Raw genomic sequence first — 20,218 nt, forward strand, 5'->3', positions numbered from 1 at the left:
AAGAACGCCCAGTGCCCAAGGCCTTGCCACGGACTTGCTGCGTGACCTCGGGCGAGCATCTCCAGGGAGGGGCAAGCCTCCGTTTCCTCGCCCATTAAATGGGGGTCGTGATCTGTGTCTTACCTCCCCGTGTTGACCATAGAACCAATGAGAAACTGGACATAAACGTCCCTTGTCACCATCACCCTCACAGCCCTCACACGGTGCTTCTGTGAGGGGGGGGCCCCTTCCAAGAAGCAGTCTGCTTATTACAGCTCCTGCAGAGGGGCAAGGGCATCACACAGCGTATCGGGGCAGACGCCTTGTAGCAGGTGAATGATGAAAGACGCCGTGTTGTTATTACTATAGTTACGGCTGTGGGGGCAGGCCTAGGATTTGGAAGCCTCAAACTCCGCTCTGGAGGCAGCCCTGGCCAACGCAGGACAGCCCAGGAGGGAGCATTGTGTTGCGGTTGAGGGAGACCCTCGCGGCGGGTTTTGGGGCACAAGTCACTCTCTTAGGCCCTATTTCTTGGGTGCCCTCCATGGGCTGGGCATCTAGAGAAGTGCCTTCATCCCTGTCTCATCATTTCAGTCCCCAGAATAACTGTACAAGGAACACACGAGCACCCCTGCTTTACAGACAGCACGATTAAGGTCTAGAAGCAAAGGGGATTTCTTGGCGAGCGGTAACCTTCGGGTTTGAACTCGGCCTGTTTGGCTCCAAGTCTGCTCCTCAGAGAAGGGATCCCGGCACCAGCAAGAATGGTGGGCACCAGGGTTCCCCCCAGAGACATGGGACTGTCCCCTTGGGGACAGCAGAACTCCAGTTCTGAATCATGCACTGTCCTCGGAGCACCTGATCTGCCTCCGGGCCTCTGCCTTCGCTCCGGCTCTCTCTGAGCCTCCTTACTGGCCTCAGGAGCTGGGCAGACCGTTTTATAGACAGGGAAACGCAGGCTCGCTGAGAGGCAGGGACGTGCCCAGGCTCACAACCCTACTTCCTGCTGTCTATGGGGTCTCCTTATGGTCCGCACGGCCTCTTCATCTACCCTCCCACATAACCAACCAACAATCCATCCGTCATCCATCCATTCATCATCCATTCATCCATCCACCCATCCATCATCCATCCATCATCCACTCATCCATCATCCATCCATCCATCATCCATCCAACCATCCATCTATCCATCCATCCATCATCCATCCAACCATCCATCCATCCATCCACCCATCATCCATCCATCCATCCATCATCCAACCATCCATACATCCATCATCCATCCATCATCCATCCTCCATCCATCCATCATCCATCCATCCATCCATCCATCATCCATCCATCCATCCTCCATCCATCCATCCATCCATCCATCATCCATTCATCCATCCATCCATCCATCCATCATCCACTCATCCATCCATCCATCCATCCATCATCCATCCATCCATCCTCCATCCATCCATCATCCATCCATCCATCATCCATTCATCCATCCATCCATCATCCATCCATCCATCCATCCATCATCCATCCATCCATCCTCCATCCATCCATCATCCATCCATCCATCCATTATCCATCACCCACCCATCCATCATCCATCCATCCTCCATCCATCCATCCATCATCCATTCATCCATCCTCCATCCATCCATCCATCATCCATCACCCACCCATCCATCATCCATCCATCCTCCATCCATCCATCCATCGATCATCTATCCATCAATCATCCAACTATCCATCCATCCATCCTCCATCCATCCATCCATCCTCCATCCATCCATCATCCATCCATCCATCCATCCATCCATCATCCATCATCCACCCATCCATCATCCATCCATCCATCCACCCATCCATCGATCATCCATCCATCCAACCATCCATCGATCATCCATCCATCATCCATCCATCCATCCTCCATCCATCATCCATCCATCCATCTATCCATCCATCCATCCATCACCCATCCATCCATCATCCATCCATCGATCATCCATCCATCCAACCATCCATCGATCATCCATCCATCCATCATCCATCCATCCATCCTCCATCCATCATCCATCCATCCATCCATCTATCCATCCATCCATCCATCCATCCTCCATCCATCCATCAATCATCTATCCATCGATCATCCATCCATCCATCCATCCATCATCCATTCATCCATCCATGCATCCATCATCCATCCATCCACCCATCCATCCATCATCCATCCATTGATCATCCATCCGTCCAACCATCCATCCATCATCCATCCATCATCCATCCATCTATCCATCCTCCATCCATCCATCCATCATCCATCCATCCATCCATCATCCATCCATGCATCCATCCATGCATCCATCCATCTATCCATCCATCCATCCTCCATCCATCCATCCATCCCTCCAGTGTGCCACACCAAGTGCTAGGGATTGAACAGCCAGAGGCACCTGTGGGCTCAGAGCCTCCTAGAAAGTGGGGAAGGACCCTAAACCACACCTGCGTGGGAACCAGGTCCTAGAGGGCTGCCCAGAAAGGGCTTCCCAGGGGTCTTCACCGGAGACCTGAGTGATGTGGAGGAATCAGTGAGAGAAAAGGAAACACCCCTGGAAGGCGGGAGAGAGGGAGAGGGACAGTGGTGGACACAGAGGCCTGCAGGTGGACTGTGAGGAGGGACAAGAGACCGCACTGGGCAGGGTCCGGATGGCAGGAGGCCACACGGGGGCCACAGAGAAGATCGCAGACGTTGTGCTGAGGGCAGTGGGGAGCCACAGACGGCAGGCTCAGGAGTAAGTGGAACTACCGGACGTGTGTCGAGTCCCCAGTGCTGCAGAGAGGAGGAAGGGGTGGTGAAGTCCGTCTGGTGAGGCCAGGAGACCAGTAAAGGGGAGACTGGGGCCGTTTCCCAGAGAACTGCGGAGGGAGCCAGACAAGGGGCTGGCCGAGGGCTGGCGAGGAAGGGTGATGCTCTAGAAATGTCCCAGGTCCACCTCCCCATGCTGTCAGTTCTAAACACTGGCGGGGAGATGGGTGAGGACCCTCAGGGTTTCTCCAGAACCCCAGCTCCCAACCAGGGCCTGGAGGGGCTGCCTCTCCCCGTCCCGCAGGTCTGCCCCACCTGAGCCTCCAGCACATGCAGCCAGCCCAGTCCGCTCACTGCCTCCGGCGTGACCGAGCTGCATGGGGTCAACGCCTTAGGCCCAGCGAGGACAAGGAGGTCACGGCACCACAGGGCTTAAGAGGCTGCCTGTCCCGGTCAGTCCACAGCCCCAGCCTCCGCTCCCCCACCCACAGACCTGCAGCAGCCTCACCGTGGGGACAGTGTGACGTGGGAGGCTTCCCTCCGCCCCGGCCTCCCTGGCACAGCCCTGGGTGCGGGGACAGTGTGACGTGGGAGGCTCCCCTCCGCCCCGGCCTCCCTGGCACAGCCCTGGGTGTGGGGACAGTGTGACGTGGGAGGCTTCCCTCCGCCCCGGCCTCCCTGGCACAGCCTGGGTGTGAGGACAGTGTGACGTGGGAGGCTCTCCTCTGCCCCGGCCTCCCTGGCACAGCCTGGGTGCAGGGACAGTGTGACGTGGGAGGCTCCCTCCGCCCCGGCCTCCCTGGCACAGCCTCACTGTGGGGACAGTGTGACATGGGAGGCTTCCCTCCGCCCCGGCCTCCCTGGCACAGCCCTCTGGGTGCGGGGACAGTGTGACGTGGGAGGCTTCCCTCCGCCCCGGCCTCCCTGGCACAGCCCTGGGTGCGGGGACAGTGTGACGTGGGAGGCTCCCTCCGCCCCGGCCTCCCTGGCACAGCCTGGGTGTGGGTGGGACCGAGTTCAAGCACACTGATGAAAGGCCCCGCGGGCGGGCCGGGAGACTTGGAGGGGAGTGAGATTCCCGTGGGAAAGGGGAGCTCTGAGCATCAGCCCCCCCACACACACAGGCCGGCTTTGATGGCCGATAAGCCCCAGCAAGATCCCAAGCCTCCTGCCCCTCCGTGGGGAACAAAAGGCTGCCGGCCGTGGCCACGGACATGTCCAAACAGCAGGGAAGACCCCAAGCCGCCTGACCTTGTGTCTCTACCAGCAGCTCCATCTTTATTCCTGTCCCCTCCCTTTTTCAGGCAAACGAAACCCTCACGGACCAGAGGGGCCAGCAGGCTCACAACCTGCCCCCCCCCCCCGCACTGTGGTCTCTGCAGCACCCTCTCACTTCCTTTCCCACCCCATGGGCACCGGGGCCACCGCTGGAAGGGTTCTGTCTTCCAAACAAACAGCCTTTAGAGATCACCCACTTGTTGTGTCTCTGTGGGGCTCTAACAGCTACCTGAGCCTTTGATGGACAGGAGCAAACCAGGAGTTCATGGGCCACATGTCTGTCACATGATGGGTGGGTGGATGGAATGGAATTCGATCCCCAAGCAAAGCCTTTGCTATTTTTATTGGCCAGAGCAAAATATGATTTCCCCAAGCTTTCAAGCACACTGTAGGTGGCTCTCACGGTCACCTCTGCAGTTGTCCTTCCTGATGCCTGAGCTGGGAAGCTCAGAGGGGCAGAGCCCTGCTGACACCACTCAGGGCAGGGGCACTGGACCCTGGCCGTCCACCGCCCCACGCCGTGTCACTCTAGGTTCTCCAAAGCACCCTGAGCTTCCAGAGAACACCCCCTCAGGAATTTCCCTGACCTGGGGTGGCTGGGAGCCTCTCCCTGGGGGGGGGGGGCAGAAGGACATTGGATAAGGGAGGGGTCCTTGCCTGCCCGAGCCAGCCCAGCAGCTTTGCAGAGCAGAGCAGAGGCAGCAAAGGCGTTTGTCATCTGCCGAGGACAGTGGCTACGATGTGAGGTGAAATTTAAGCCCATTAGTGCTTGACTAATGACATCAGCAGCGACAGCGAGAACGAGGATGGCGGTTTGTGTGAGCACCGGTAAATTCTTCTGGGGCCTGGTTTCCGGGCTCCTCCACCAGCCTGGGCCCGGAGTCCCTCCCCTCTCGCCCCACTGGTTCCTGCACAGCGAGCAGGCCCCTGCCCCTGTCCCAGCCCCCATCCACACACAGGCCCAGCCCCCCGGGGGCAGTGTGCGGCTCGGGCCTCACCCAGGGCGTGAGAAAAGGACCGCCAGGGAGCCCGAGCAAGGAGGCAGTATCTTCTTAATCTGCCTCCTTTGATAACTTCTGTCTTTTTTATGCACACACAAGAACCCCAGCTCCGCGACGGCTCCTCTTCCCCAGGCTGAGCAGTCTCCTGCAGCTAATGCCTGACAGCTCTGTTTATGTCTCCCCATAATTCTCCAATTTTATGTTTTCTTTTTTTGTTGTTGTTGGTTGTTGTTTTTTTTTTTCTGGGACTATTAAGCTCCCAGCCACACAAGCTCCGTCCCCTGCCCCCGCCTGCCTTTGTCCTTGAGGCCTGGCAGCCCCACTGCCCTTTGGGAGACGGGCTGTCTTCCCCTTGCAGGTGGACAAGGACCCCAGCAGGCGGCCTCTGGATAGAGAGCCCTGCAGGTGGGGACGTCTGGGCACCAGGCCCCCCCCAACCCCTCCCATCACAGTCCTTGTCCAGCTGGTCCCCACCAGGGGAGGGGTCAGGCAGGGGCCTGAGGTCCTTGCTGGGTCCCTCAGGACCCTGGTGGGGACCTGCTGGATGAGAACTGGTCAAGCCCATGCCCCCCCCCCCACTAGACCCCTAGCTTCCTGCCTCAGAATCACTCACAAAGGCCGGCATGGAATGTGTAAAGGAACAGCCTCGACTTGAACTCCCTTTTCTTTCCAGGGACGCCCTCCACCTCCGCCACTCCCATTCTGGGGCCCAGCAACTGTCCTCCCACCCCCGGGATGTGGCACAGTCTCCCCCTCCGGCAGATAACCTGGCTCCCTCCGGAGGACCCCCGAGCGCCTTGTGAAGTCACAGGAGTCATTCCTCTTATTGCAGGGGTCCCCAAACTTTTTACACAGGGGGCCAGTTCACTGTCCCTCAGACTGTTGGAGGGCCGAACTATAAAAAAAACTATGAACAAATCCCTATGCACACTGCACATGTTATTTTAAAGTAAAAAAACAAAACGGGAACAAATACAATATTTAAAATAAAAGAACAAGTAAATTTTAATCAACAAATTGACCAGTATTTCAATGGGACCTATGCTCCTCTCACTGACCACCAATGAAAGAGGTGCCCCTTCCAGAAGTGCGGTGGGGGCCGGATAAATGGCCTCAGGGGGCCGCATGGGGCCCGCGGGCCGTAGTTTGGGGACCCCTGTCTTATTGCATGAATGTCCTCTTCTCTGCTGAGCTGCTCTCGTCAGCCAAAGGGCTCTGGCCCTGCTGACCCGTCGCCCACGTCCAGGACACTGCTTCCCTGCACATGCAGGTGTCTGTCCTGTGGATTCTGCTCTGGCCCGTTGCTGCCCTTTGCCCCTGGCACGGTCACAGGCCTTCTGGACACCACGTGGCCCGGCCCAGGCTCCTTCCCCACAACCCCCCAAGGACGGGTTCTGAGGACAGAGGGCGGGAAGCAGATGTGATGTCCGTGCTGCTGTCCTTCCACTTCCTGCGTGCTCAGGGCCCGAGCACACGGCTCAGTTTTAACTGATGCCAACCTGAGCTGTCCCGAGCCTCCCCAGCACGTCTGGCCACGGCTCCGCGGGCCAGCCGCTCCTCCCACCCTGCCCGCCCGGGCTGGCACTCCACCCAGACGACTTCCTGCCCTTGGCAGTCTCCACCACTACACCGGCGGTTCCTGGAGGGACAGAAGGAGCACGGCTTGGCACCGGCCTCAGACACGACACCTGACCTCACAGGCACCGCTCTCCGGAGCGGGGGCTGCCAGGCCCCGCCCTCACGCCAAAAGCGGCTCCGGCGCATGGACACGCGTGCCTGTGGCCTCGTTCCAGGAATCTTGTCGTGAGGAGCAAGGAAGCTTCCTCATTTGAGGGGCCTGGTGCAAAATGAAAACGCAGGACCCCTGCTCAAACAGTCTCCTCCGGACAACTAAGGGGAACAGGTTGATGCTTCTCTCTCTCTCTCTCCCTCCCTCCCTTCTCCCCCTCTGTCTCAAATCAATGTGTGTGTGGGGGGGGAGTATTACCCTGAAGACAGTGACAAAGCATGTGACCGAATTCAAGGCGTTGCTGAGCACAGGTGCCGGCTCGGAGGGCACCAGACCAGTGTCCTTAGGTCCCTGGCGTTCTGCTGACTCCTGCAGAGACATCATGACTTAAGCCACAAGTCACACCTGCAAGGTCACAGATCACAGTAACCCTAAGAGTAACTTCTGGCCCTGGTCGGTTGGCTCAGCGGTAGAACATCAGCCAGGCGTGTGGAAGTCCCAGGTTCGATTCCCGGTCTGGGTACACAGGAGAAGTGACTATCTACTTCTCTCCCACTCCCCTCTTCTGTCTGTCTGTCTGTCTCTCTCTCTCTCTCTCCCCCTCCCGCAGCCACAGCTCGATTGCAGCAATTTGCCCGGGGCACTAAGGATGGCTCCATGGCCTCTGCCTCAGGCGCTGAAATAGCTTGGTTGCCGAACAACGGAGCAGCAGCCCCAGATGGGCAGAGCATCGCCGAGTAGGTGGGCTTCCCGAGTGGATCCTGGTTGGGGGCGCATATGGGCGTCTGTCTCTCTGCCTCCCCACCTCTAAGTAAAAGAAAAAAAGAGTACCTCTTCCTATTTACTGAGCACTTACTATGTGCTAAATGCATTGTACACATTAAGTCAACAAACTATCACAGAGACCCATTTCTGTGGCTTATGAGATGGGGGTGCAGGGAGGTAATGTAATTTGCCCAAGATCGTGCAGTGGGAAAGCTCTAGAATTTACAAGAGTGAGCCCAGGCCACCCTGACTTCAGGGGCTGGCTCTCAACAATCACACACCAGGGGACGGTGCCAGCCTTGTGCCTACCCCACCGCAAAACATCACTAGGGCCACTGCTGCAGGGAAGACACTGAGACCCCCTTGCTGGCTCTGAACGGAGTCCGAGGCACCACCTACGGCATCTCCCCTGCAGAGGAACCGGAACTGAGGCTCCCGGAGTGACAGCTCCTACAGGATCACACAACACAGCGGGACCCCCAAATCCCAGCCTCCAGCAGCCCTGCCTCTAAAGGCCCCTTTCTGCCCCTCAGGCAAGTGCTCGCGACGGGATGCACCATGAAACAGGTGGACGGAACGGCAGGTGTTCAACACGATCCCGGTTTTGTTAAACAAAACCAGACAGAAACGCCCAGGACAGCAAGCACTGGTGTCTTCTCATTGGAGGGGCCGGGAGAGGTGACTTCTATTTCCTCTCTATATTCTTTGGCACGTTCTGTATTTTCTCCAGTGAGACAAGATTTTGAAAAACAAGAAGAAGAAGAATACCAACAGCTCTGAGTGTTTCAGAATGAACGAGGGTCGGGAGTTTGTGGAACCGAGTTCTGGCTCATAGAGTTGCCACAGATACCACCCAGGGACTTCTATGCCCCCCTCCCCCCGCCATGAACCAGAGGACTTCTGCGAAGTAGCTTTGGGCTGGTACTGGCCTGGACCGCCCTTCCCTCACTGTGGAGGGTGCAGAGGGCTCCTCAGAGCCTAGGGGCTGGGCTCATGCCTGGTTCTACTGGGCATCCATCACCAGCGCCCTCTGCCCTTGGAGGTGGGGCTGGGTTGAGACTCCCAGCATGCCTCATGCTGATGCTGGGCCTTCTGCAGACAGCTTGAGCCGCCTCCTGTCCCCAGAGCCCCCAGGGTCTCTGGCCCGAGAACAACTGTCAGGTCCTTAATAAAACCCGGCCACAGACGTGCCCGAGTGACGCTGCACCTGCCGGAGAGGCGGCGGCTCACATCGAAGCCTCCTTTTCCCTCTTCCTGTTAGACACTCAAACAATTTACATACAAAGCCCCACGTCCGTCTGTGACAAAGATGCACTTCTCATGGCTGGCCAGCGTGTCCCTAGGTGGAACGCTTGGCCAGGAGCGGGGCGGGTGTGTCTCAGGGACCATCCTGTTGCCTGGGTCACCCAGACGTGGGGCCAGGGCAGGCCAGCCAAAAGAATGACCATGCCATGTCTTTATTAGAACCAGAACCCACACCGGCCCACTTTTCATGGTTTAGGTGGTTGGGCCAGGCTATGGACCACAGAGGTCTAAGGATCTCAGCAGAACCTTGTTCCGGACTCGTCACCGGACTGGGGCGGGCTGCACAAAGCCCCCTATGAGTTCACCTGTGAGACAGCACACTGAGCAGGTCACCCGTCCAGTGTGGCAGACTGGGTCTGGAGGGCAGGTCTTCCTGGCAATGAGGCTCCAGTCCGCAGGCCCTGGCCGCAGCGCACACGGCTTGACTGCTTGGTTCTCGCCAGGCAGGGGCAGCGGCCATTCGGAGACCTGGGCAGGCTCCGGGTGAAGCTCCTAACAGGCCTGTCTTCCAGGGGCAGAAGCCTAAAAACCCCACCGCTCTACTGGCTTCGTTTTAGGCAAAGAACTAACCTCTCCTGGCCCCTCGATTAAGAAATGCCACCGGAGACATAATGGGACAAGTGTCACTATACCGAGAGAGAAGGACCCCGGGCCCCTTCTCCTGTGTGCCCAAGAGCAGGAGGTACAGTGGGGCCCCATCAGGCCCGGCCACCCTGGAGTCCCTTCTGCTGACTCACTGCCCGGGGTCCGTCTGCCTGTGAGTCAGGATGGGCTGCCGTGGGCGGGGCGGCTCCTCACACAGGCACCTGCCAGATGTGAGGTCTGTGCCTTACGGTGGAGATGACACAGCTTTTCCTGCCCGTGTCCTAGAATGTGCTGCGTCACTGCACGACTCCAACAGGAAGGCCTACACGTTCCTGTCTGGGCCTCCGCGTCATGAGACTTCGGTGGGACCGACGACACGTCATTTTCATCTTCCAAATCCCAAGGGAGACAAGACTGCCCTGGGGATGTTTCTGGGTTCTGAAGCTGAAGGGTGGGGTGGGGGGAGGCCAGGCCCACCCTGTCTCTCTCCCCCTGCTCCTGGCCTCACGCCTCTTCCCATCCAGGGGAGCCTGTGAAACACCACGGGACCACGGTCATGCCCCCTCCAGGAACAGAGCCGAGGACACTGCAAGGCGCTGCTGGCACCAAACCACGTGTTCCAGAATGATAGTGGCAGGTGGATGCATAAGGCCCTCACACTGTAAACTAACCTGGTTCTCTGTCCAAGGTAGAGAGAAGGGACAGACAGACCGCAGTGGACAGACGATGGATCTGCACAGCCATGGACAGCAGCCAGCGTCCACCACACAGCGCACGGGGGACTCTCAGAAACAGCTTGCCGAGTACAAGACGCAGGTGGATAAAATTCAAAAGCTGACGAGAACTGACCCGGGGGGGGGTGATGCCTCGTGGGGGCACAGGGGACCTCGGCGGAGGGGGGATAGGGTGCTCTTTCTCTTGGTGTGAGTGCTTGTAGCAATTTCTACTGACTTGTTTACTTAAAATTCATGCCCTTCTCCGTATGTATGTATGTATGTATGTATGTATGTATGTTGATAAAAAGTTACAATGTACAATACCCGAGATCTCAGCCTCCCCTCCTCCATGCCTGCTGAGGCTCCTCACTTTGCTCACGATGAAGTTAAGTCAAGAACCTTCTGGGGCCTGTGCGGCTAACGTCAACCCACCACCAGATATTACCTGCCCTCCATGGCCAAAGGCAGCACACACATCTCCACCCCAAAGATGGTGGGGGGGGGCTGTATGGCCCGGTTTTGTCCATGAAATTCGAGGGAAGGTGACAAGTGCTGCTTCAGGGAAGAAGCTCCACCCTCCCATATGTCTCTCTCCCCCTCGGGGACATGCAAGAAGGCTGCTGCTCCATCTGCCGAGTCCCTGAGTGACAACAGCGAGCTGTCCTCTGCTGTCCGGTCTCAGAACCAGTGAGGGATAAACCCTGTTTGAAGGTGCTGATTTTTTTTTTGTTTTTAGGGAATGTTTGTTACACAGCACAACTAGCCTATCCTGACTAGGACACTAGGCAATCCAGGCTCTTTGTGGCCTGGCCCCTGACAACCTCTCTGGCTTTGCAAAATAGAAGCACTCTGGCTGGGAGCCCCAGGGATCTGAGCTGTTCCAACAAGCCCTGTTCTTCCATGTCCCGGGCCTCTGGGCCTCCCACTAGGAGCAGACCGCCCCTTGTTCCCTGACCACTCGGGCAGAATGCGTGCTTCCTCCGCCCCAGCCAGTAGGCACACCCCCCCTTGCTGCCGTCAGTGGCCCTTTGAGGGCAGGTGTGTCAGTGGGCAGCCCTGTCCCACAGGAATAGCCGCGAGAGGAGTCAGGACACACAGGCTTGACCTCCGGCTTCTCCTCCCTTGCGCACGAAGCCAGCCGCCGTCTGGGAGGCTGTGGACACCCAGGCCCACCTCTAGGACCCCGCCGGCTGTGTCTGCAGCCGACTCCCGCACTGTCTCCCGCACTGCCTCCTGCAGCTCACAGGTGGGCATGCTCAGAGACCACGGCTCAGACCTCTTCTCCCTCCTTACGCTCCTAAGGGTGCCCCCCCCACCACAGGGTCTCCTACTGGCTGGGTCAGGTTGAGGGGGTACAAGGAAGGATTTGGGGGCGCTCTGGGGAAATGGCGTTCCTGATTAACCTATTTTAAACAACACTGATTGGGACCCCAGAGAAAGAACGTTTTTCAGAAGGGCCTTGGTTTGAGGTTGTGTGATAAATGACCCCAGCTTAGCACTGGGCTTGGACTCCCAGCTCCGAACGCTGCCAGGGAATTTCTCAGAGCAGCAGGGTTGCAGAGTGGCCAATCACCAGGCAGCCCAGCGGGAGCCTCGGCCATGACCTGCTTCTTGCCCTGATAAGAGGAGAGAGCTGAATGGGGATGGGGTAGGCAGGGAGGGCCCCGGGTGCACTGAGGAGAAAACAGGCCGTGGAAGGCACAGGCCCGCCAGAGAGGACTGAGCACTACCTCTCTTCCTCTGCAGAGGGCTGGTTCTCCTGCCTTGGAGGGGGTCCCTCAGTGCCAGCCAGGGGGGGGACAGTGTCCCCTCAGCCCAGCTGCCCGTCCTCTCTAAGGGGCGTCATCTCGAGCTTCCCCTCCTACCCTTGTCCTGCACGATCTCAGCCACACGGGCTCCTGGTACATGCCGGGCCCTGACCTCCATCCTCTCTCCCTCGGCCACCATCCCCTGGATCTCCTGTCGCCCCCAAAAGCCACCTCCTCCTGGAAGCCCTCCTGCCTGCCTGCCTGCCTAGGGGTGCCCCCACCTCCGAGCTCTTGCCACTCTCTGGAATCACCTCCCTCACGTATTTGTTGACTGGCTTCTCGCCTGGCTGCCCCGAGGATGGTAAGCTCTGTCCTTTTCACCAGGACACACGGCAGGCACACGCTTGCTGAATGGACTGGGGGTGCTGGCATTCCTGGTCCCGAGCCCGGCACAGAGCTCGGGCCAGGAGCGAGGCCTGTGGCTGCCCCCAGGTTCCCGGTTCAGCCCGCAGGTGCCCAGATGCCAGGCGGCCCTCACTACCCGACCTGTACTTGCCCAGCTCCCGCGCCCTCCCTTCAGCCTCTGGGTCCACCGTATTTCTCCTGCCAGCCCTGCCCCCCACTCTGACCCCATCACCCGTGAGACAGTGTCTCTGCCACTCCAGCTTGACATCCAGGCCCAGCCTCTGCTTGCTACCTCAGCTCCCTATCCCCAAGTCCCCACAGCAACACGAGACCACACGGAGCCACCTCTACCCGCCCGCCCCTGTGTGCCCCCCAACACCGCACACGCCAGGCACGACCCTGGGGTGCGCCTCTCCCTTCTTCTTCCCCTGGGAACATGTCCACCGGCGTTCTAACTGCGGCTCAGGACCACCCACCTCTCCGCGCTCGCTGCGACTTTCTGGCAGGGGCCTGTCCCGCCTCCCCCCTCCCCGCCCCACCGCCACCGGCCACCAGCGTCGGTCACTCGGTCTGTCCCACACGGCAGCTCTCTGGGTCCCAGTCACCCTGCAGCCTGTCGTTCCATCACAGTGTCCCCAGCGCCCGGCACGCGTAGCAGGTGTGACAACGTGAGTGACGTGGGCTGGTGGATGAGCTGGTGCCAGGTGACTCCCGAGGCTGAAGCTCGCGGCCAGACACATGCCAGGGACCTGAGAGCCGCGAGGAAGCTGCCACCCGGTCTCCTGGGCGCTCAAAAAAATGACAACGGCAGAAATCCGTTTGCTTCCCAGGCACCAGTCACTGTGCAGGGGGGGCTATTCACGTCGGAGTCACCTCGTCCAGCCCTCGAGTCAACGGGTCAACACCATCGTCATCTCCCTCAATGTAGAGGCGAGAAGGCTGAGCACAGAGAAGACAAGGAACTCACCCCAGATCACACAGCCAAGAAGTGAAACTTGAACCCGAGTGTTTGACTCCCAAAACACATGCCCTTCCACTGTGACAAGCTGCCGTCACCCGAGCATGCTGTGTTTGAAGGCTCCAAGGCTCCAGCAAGGGGGGCTCTCTGTCGAGCATCCCTCCCAAGCTCCCCCCCACCCGGACTGTCCCTCTGCAGCCCCGCCTCGTTGCCAAACTGCTCCTCCCGTAAGTGAATCCCTCCCCCCCAAAATTATTTGTCTGGGAGGTGGAGGCTTCTCCCTGGACACTTTCTCACCATGGCCCTGGGAGACTGGGCCACGCAGGGAGGGCACAGCAGGCTGGGCCAACATCTCACAGCTGAGGAAACCAAGGCTCAGAGAGGTTAAGGGGTTTGCCCCAGCTAACACAGCCGGGTTCTAGCTCTGGCTCTAAGAAGCGAGGCAGCTTCCGGGCAAGGGGTGTGGGCCCACCTTGGTGTAGGACTCTGGGAGTAGGCACTGGGCTGCAGGGGTCACTCTCTACAGCAGAGGAAGTGTGCCAGGGCACCCACCGTGTTGCCATCAACTCCCAGCATCCAGAAGCTCTCAGCGTCAGGGCAAGGAACCCTGGACTGAGGCAAACTTTTGGGCCAAGTCCAGGTGACTTTAGCCTTGATGCCAAGTCCACTCTGGGTCTCTGGCCTCTAAGGCTTTCCTCTGGGTCACTGGGTCCTCATTGCCTACCTCTCTACCATCAGAGTGATAAACATACACCCACATGTCCTGGGCAGCTTGTCCCCAGCAGCAGCCGAGGAACAGCTGGAGTGAAGCACCTACTTCTCACCCTTCCGCGCTCTGTAAACTCAATAAATAAGATATTAAGAAAAAGAAAAGAAAAGAAAAAGGAAAGACTATGATGCTATTTCTGTTTTTGTTTTTGTTTTTAATGTATAACAACGCCCGGTTCCCCAGCAACTGGGTCCAAAACGTGACCCGGCCGTTGTTGGGGGGGGGGAGACCCCAGGGGAGCCTCATTTTCTTGGGACTTGTGTCTATTTGCTAATTTCCCAACGATGAACAGATATTATTTGTCACGAGGTGGGAAAGTCTGCCAACCAAGGCCTCCAAGGAGCTGGGCTGAAGTCTGTGTCCTTTCTGGAGTGGCAGGGAACAAGCGAGATGAGCCCTCCCAGGGGCCGCCTGACCTGACCTTCACCAGGTCATCCCCAGGTCATCCCCCGTCCTAGGAGTGGAGGCTTCACACCCTGCCCGTGCCGCTGTTCCCTCATGGGGTCTCTACTGGTCTGGTCCCCCACTGCAATGGCACTGTTCCCCGGGGCAGGGACCACAGGCCCCACATGGGGCTGGGCATACCGCAAATGCATAATCATAACAACAGCTTGCAGAGAGGACCTCTTGCCCGGCCTCTCACCTGGGCAAGTGTTCCCACCTCTCCAGGCCAATCAGATGCTAATATCAGTACTTGTAGATGCTGGCTACACCCCTCCCCTGTCACTGCATGATCCCTAAACTCCAGAACCAGACAGATGACGTCTACGGCTCTTCTACAAACCCGAATCTGGCTTTATTCCGTCCAGTTTAAAACCTTCCATGGCTTCCCAATGTCCCCAAATAAACCACACACCCCAAGCTTTACATCGAGTCATGGTCTTGCATCCTCTGACACCTGCTGCCTCCCCCAGGTCCCCACCCACACCAAAACAGGTCAGTCTAACAACCCCCCTGCCAAAAAGGTCTGCCTCATGCCCCTGGGCCTTTGCACGTGCTAGTCCCTCTGTTCAGAACAGGCAGACCCGTTCATATTCATCCTTCCAAACCCTGCCCAGGCGCCTGCCTCGGCGAAGAACCCTCCCGGATCCCTTCCCCTCCCCCAGACCCCCTTTAGCCGCCAATCCCCTTCCTGAGCCTGCTCCTCGCACACACGCATTGATTATCGCACTCAATGCAATTAGGAGTTGATGTGTCTGTCTCCTACCAAACCGGATGCGACAGGGACAGGGCCTTTTGTCTTTGTTTTAAATCCCTGGTGCCCAGATACTGCCAGCAAACAAACAGGCACTCAGGAACGCCTGGCTGACAGGTGGGAAAGTCAGTAAACAACATCTGCACAGCCCTTTACAGTTTATGAAGCCTTTTTCCACCCTCCATCTCACGAGGCACCTCTCACCGGGGGGCAGCGAGGAGAGGAGGCTCCCGGGTCCCACCCCTGACCGCAGGAGCCCCGAAGGGCAGTGGGGGGGGGGAGCTTCTCTCGGCCTGGGCAGAAGCCGAGGCTTGCTGGCTGCTTCGGGAGCAGCTTTCAGCAGGAAGCCAGCCGGCTCCCCCAGCGAGGCTCTCTCCCATCCGCCCTCAGGGAGAGCCTGGTGGGTGCCCAAGTGGCCGCCAGCCAGTGCGGGCGTGGCCATGGCCGCCATCCCGCCCGACTCCGTGGGCTGCGGTGGGCTGGAGTGGCAGCTCCACCGGCGAGTCTTGGTAACAGTTGCTATGTAAAACGCTCAGAGGGGGAATTTACTGTCAGCGTTAATAATAGATGAAGGCTTCAGAATTTTTGATGCCTTACGTTCTGCGCCGTTTGATTTATAATGTCTCTGCAAAGGGAGAGATGAAGGTGGGGGCGAGGGAGAAGGCTCGGAGGCACGAACTGGGAACTCAGCACCCACCGCCGCCCCTGACAGGCGGGGAAACCGAGGCCCGGGGGGGGACACGCGATGGGGCCGCCGCCTGGCCGCAGAAGGCCGGGACCTCGAGGACTTCGGACGCGGGGCCCCGCCCTGGCCCCAGGAGGAGAGACGAAGCCAGGGCTGTTTTGATGGATTACTGCTTCCCCGTTGAGCGCGAGCAGGTGTCTCTCAAGTGGTCTCCGGAAGTGGCGCTGACAGGAGCCTCTGGCAGGGGCGGTGTGGGGCTGATTACAGGCTCTGCTGAGGCAAAACGCAAGTCCTAACTTCCCTTCAGCTTAGCGGCAAGAGGCGGCCGCTGTGTGTGGAGTCCTCGGTGGAGGGCAGGCCCACAGCTGGGCAGGAAGCCGGGCTCCGCTGGAGGAAGGAAGAGCGGAGACAAGGGTGCCAGGGCTGCCCCTTGTCTCCCCGGACTGGGGGGGGGTCCAGGGGCGGGCGCCTTCCCCGGGGCCTGGCCCCGCACAGCCATGCTCCCCCTTCCATCCACATGGCCGGACCAGCCACGTGCCCCTCACCCCGCTGAGGGGATCCAATCATCTGGTGTTAGGGTCTGGTGTTAAGAAGGGTGGGGCCTTCCCTCGGATCCCCCCGCCCCCACCTACCAAGCCTTCACCCAGGCCGGTCTTTTCAGCCTAGATTCCCTCCTGCCTACCCAACCCTCCTCGCCTCTCAGCGTAGGCTAGACCATCTGATTCTGCCGCCAGACGGGCTCTCTCCTCTCTGAATCCCCAAGACCCCACCCAGCCTCTGGGGGCCAGAGAAACGAGGCCCAGGGCTAGGCAGGCACCTCAATATCCAGACCACAATCTTCACCTTCATTCACCTCACAGCTCTGTCCACAGAAGCCACATCTTACAAACGGGAGCGTGTCTGGGCTCAGGGTCTTCCTGTGTCCTCCCACAGGCTCTGAACACACCCAGGAGCCCCGGGCGACCTGGTCCCCAGCAGACGGGAGAACCCTCACCCCCAGCTCCTGCCTCTGCTTCCCCCCTTCCGGGATAGGAGAAGTGTCCACAGGGCCTCGGTCCTCAGCATTCAGCACTGGCCCGGTGTAGAGCCATTAGACGGTCCGGGGGCCTGAAGACAGTGAGCACCAATGACCCCCCAGCCCCTCTGGAACTGCCCGGGAGGGCCCACAAACGCGAAAGGGTTGTAGGCATGCGGTAATGATGATGACGACAGTTAAGACCAGAACATGGGTCTCTGCGGGTCAGCCTACCACCCCCATTTAACAGGTGAGAAGGCTGAGGCCGGCGGGGGGCAACAGCTGGCTTCTCAGAGAGAGGTCTGCCCTGACCATCTCCCCAGCTGCTCCATTACCAACGGGCTGGTCTGGCTTGCTCAGTGCCCCTCAGCTCAGGCAGCAGCTTCAATAACGAGGACTTTTGTCTGTCTTAGCCAGTGCTGTGCCCTGAGCACCTGGGACAGCCCGGCACACAGCAGGTGCTCAGTGGATGCTTCGTGGAAGGCGGAGTGAATAAAGAAATGAGTGGGGAAATCATGCCCTGTGGGTATGCATCCAGGTCCCCTGCAGGCGTAGGGCCAGCAGTGGGGATGGGGGTGTCTGCGTACAACCACGGGCTCTCCCCCTTTCCACCCGCCCTTCAACACTCACTCATCCCCTTGTGCTGTGCTCAGGCGCCCCCCACCGCCCCGGGTCCCCTCGGTGCCAGGCTCTGTGCTCCCAGGCTCCGAGTACCCTCCGATGGCCACCCTGGAGCTCTGGTCCCAAGGAGAGCTGGGACAGCCACACACACACCCAGCAACAGCCCTGAGAACACCCACCCACACTCCAGACATGCCTCCATTTTCCTGACCTATAAAATGGACCCAAGGAATCACTCCTGTCGATTGGATAAATATTTACACAGTGGATGCTCCCTTCCTCACTCTTCCCACTCTCTGTTGGGAGACAGGCCAAGCTGCCTTGACCACCTTCCTATCCTAAGTGAGGCCTGTGGGTACACCCCCACCACCACCACCACAACCACTGCCCAATAAAAGCCCAGGACTCTGGGAGTACCAGGAACCAAGCATTAGCGGGTAAGGGCTGCCTGGTCATTCGTAATGGCTTTAATAATGGAGTTTGTGGAAGGTCAACCAGTCAGTGATAATGTGCATAATTGCTGTAACTTCATTAGTACTGCTAACCTGCATTGTCATGGGAAGTAGTCAGGATGAGGAAGACAGGGGTTGGGGCCGTGCCATGTAATGTGTTTGTACAAAAAGGATAAGACACCCCAATTGCCAGGCTGCACAACGCAGCTGGTAGCATGCAGGCGGGGCCTCTGCCAGGAGCCCCGGGGCAGTGCATGCCTACCCAGCTGTCCACTGTGGCCCCGGGTCTAGGTGAGTGTCCACGGGCAGGCCTTTCCCCAGGTGGGTCTTCCCAACTTTCACACGGCTCAACCTGGGTGAGAACTCCCTGAGATCAAATGCGAAGTCTGTGTGTAGGGATGTGCGTGTACAAACACATGTATCTAAGGAGGACGCAGTTCTTTCTTTCCCCCCATTCCCAAAGGGCCCAGAGCTCAGCAGTGTAGACTTGAACCTGAGTCCAGAGTCTGAGATGGGGAACAGTAGACAGGCTCTTACCAGAGCCCGGGAAGGGGTTCAGATGTGTTTGGAGACACAAACATTTGTCACTCTATTTCTCAAAAATTGGACTTAAGATTCCTTTTTTTTGTTGTTTTTTTTTGTTTTTTTTGTTTTTGTTTTTTGTATTTTTCTGAAGCTGGAAACAGGGAGAGACAGTCAGACAGACTCCTGCATGCGCCCGACCGGGATCCACCCGGCACGCCCACCAGGGGCAATGCTCTGCCCCTCCGGGGCATCGCTCTGCCGCAACCAGAGCCACTCTAGCGCCTGGGGCAGAGGTCAAGGAGCCATCCCCAGCGCCTGGGCCATCTTTGCTCCAATGGAGCCTTGGCTGTGGGAGGGGAAGAGAGAGACAGAGAGGAAGGAGAGGGGGAGGGGTGGAGAAGCAAATGGGCGCTTCTCCTATGTGCCCTGGTCGGGAATCGAACCCGGGTCCCCCACACGCCAGGCCGACGCTCTACCGCTGAGCCAACCGGCCAGGGCCAGACTTAAGATTCTGAGCATCAAAACCACACAGGCTTGAAAAAGAGCAGATTTCTGGGCCCCACCTTTGAAAATCTGTGATTTGGGGGTGGCCAGAGCCCAGAAACTTCCCCTGGTACAAACCCCATGCGGTTTACAAAATGTGCCGATGCTCCCAACCCTCTCATTTAACCCATTGCCACTGGCTTTGCTCTAGGATTTTTTTTATTTCGGTCTTGCGAGGGGGGGGGGGGGAACGACACACAATATATACATATGTCCCAAATCCCATCAATACCCCCAAAAGGGTATCCACGTAGAGCTGTGTAACTGGTTCCATGACCAGCTCCTTTTCTGTCGCACAGATACCACGGGGGTAGGTGCTGTGGGAGGGGGGGGTTCACCCCTGCAATCAGGCCAGGGAAAGGCACCCACAAATGAGGAATCAGATGGCTGGGGCCTCTCTGGCCCCAGGGTGTGCTGAGCAGCCCTCCCCTGCCCTCCCCCGTTATGTATCATGCCTTGCCTCTTGGGGCGGGGCCAGCCCCTGAGGGCCCCATCTGGCTAACACAGTGGACCATTCACCAAGGGCACACACACCAAACAAGGTTCCTCTGGCCAGGGGTCCGGGCCAGACACTCACCCCATGGCCTGGCCTTGGACACAAGTTCTTCTGTGTCTGGGAGTGAAGGGCCATCTGTCTCCCTTTCTCCCAAGTCCCTGTGTCCAGCACTGGAACTGCCAAGGAGGCCCACGGGGCAGCTGGATGAATGGATTCATTCAACAATATAAATTGCGTGCACCTACTGTGTGCCAGGCCACAGGCAGGGCCCACCCTGATGGCGCTGAGCCTGGTGTGGGAAGAGGATGAACAAATAAAGGTGCAGTTGCCAGGGAGACCGTGCAGAGCAGAGCGGGACAGGTGGTCCTCTGTGGAAAGCTCCCGAGAAGGGGTGAGGGTCAGCCAAGGAAAGGGAACCAGCACGCCCAGGAACAGAGAGGGCATGACGTGCAAAACCCTGTGGCAGGAAAGGGAGGGAGAGGCCGGTGTCCCGAGCACGGTGGTGGGCCCTTGGGGACAGAGGCCTGCAGGGCACTAAGTGCTGACATTAGGATTAGAAGGAACTGGCCAGTCAGTCCTCTCACTCTCAGGCCCCAGGGGACAGAAAAGCGACAAGAGACTGAGCTCGGGACATGACGCATCC

At 58.5% G+C, this 20,218-nt stretch overlaps 1 protein-coding gene and 1 long non-coding RNA gene across 3 annotated transcripts in view; one reads left to right on the top strand and one right to left on the bottom strand.

Annotated features, from left to right (window-relative positions):
- Nucleotides 1-20,218, bottom strand: part of RAI1 (retinoic acid induced 1) — a 130,865-nt gene that overhangs the window by 35,965 nt on the left and 74,682 nt on the right. The window lies entirely within an intron of this gene.
- On the top strand, nucleotides 11,293-14,101 carry LOC136327339 (uncharacterized). The gene is made up of 3 exons (XR_010729596.1): nucleotides 11,293-11,409; nucleotides 12,139-12,272; nucleotides 12,947-14,101. It is a non-coding gene; the product is annotated as an uncharacterized lncRNA (long non-coding RNA).

Source organism: Saccopteryx bilineata, chromosome 2 (assembly GCF_036850765.1).
Source record: "Saccopteryx bilineata isolate mSacBil1 chromosome 2, mSacBil1_pri_phased_curated, whole genome shotgun sequence".
Classification (NCBI taxonomy): Eukaryota; Metazoa; Chordata; class Mammalia; order Chiroptera; family Emballonuridae; genus Saccopteryx; species Saccopteryx bilineata.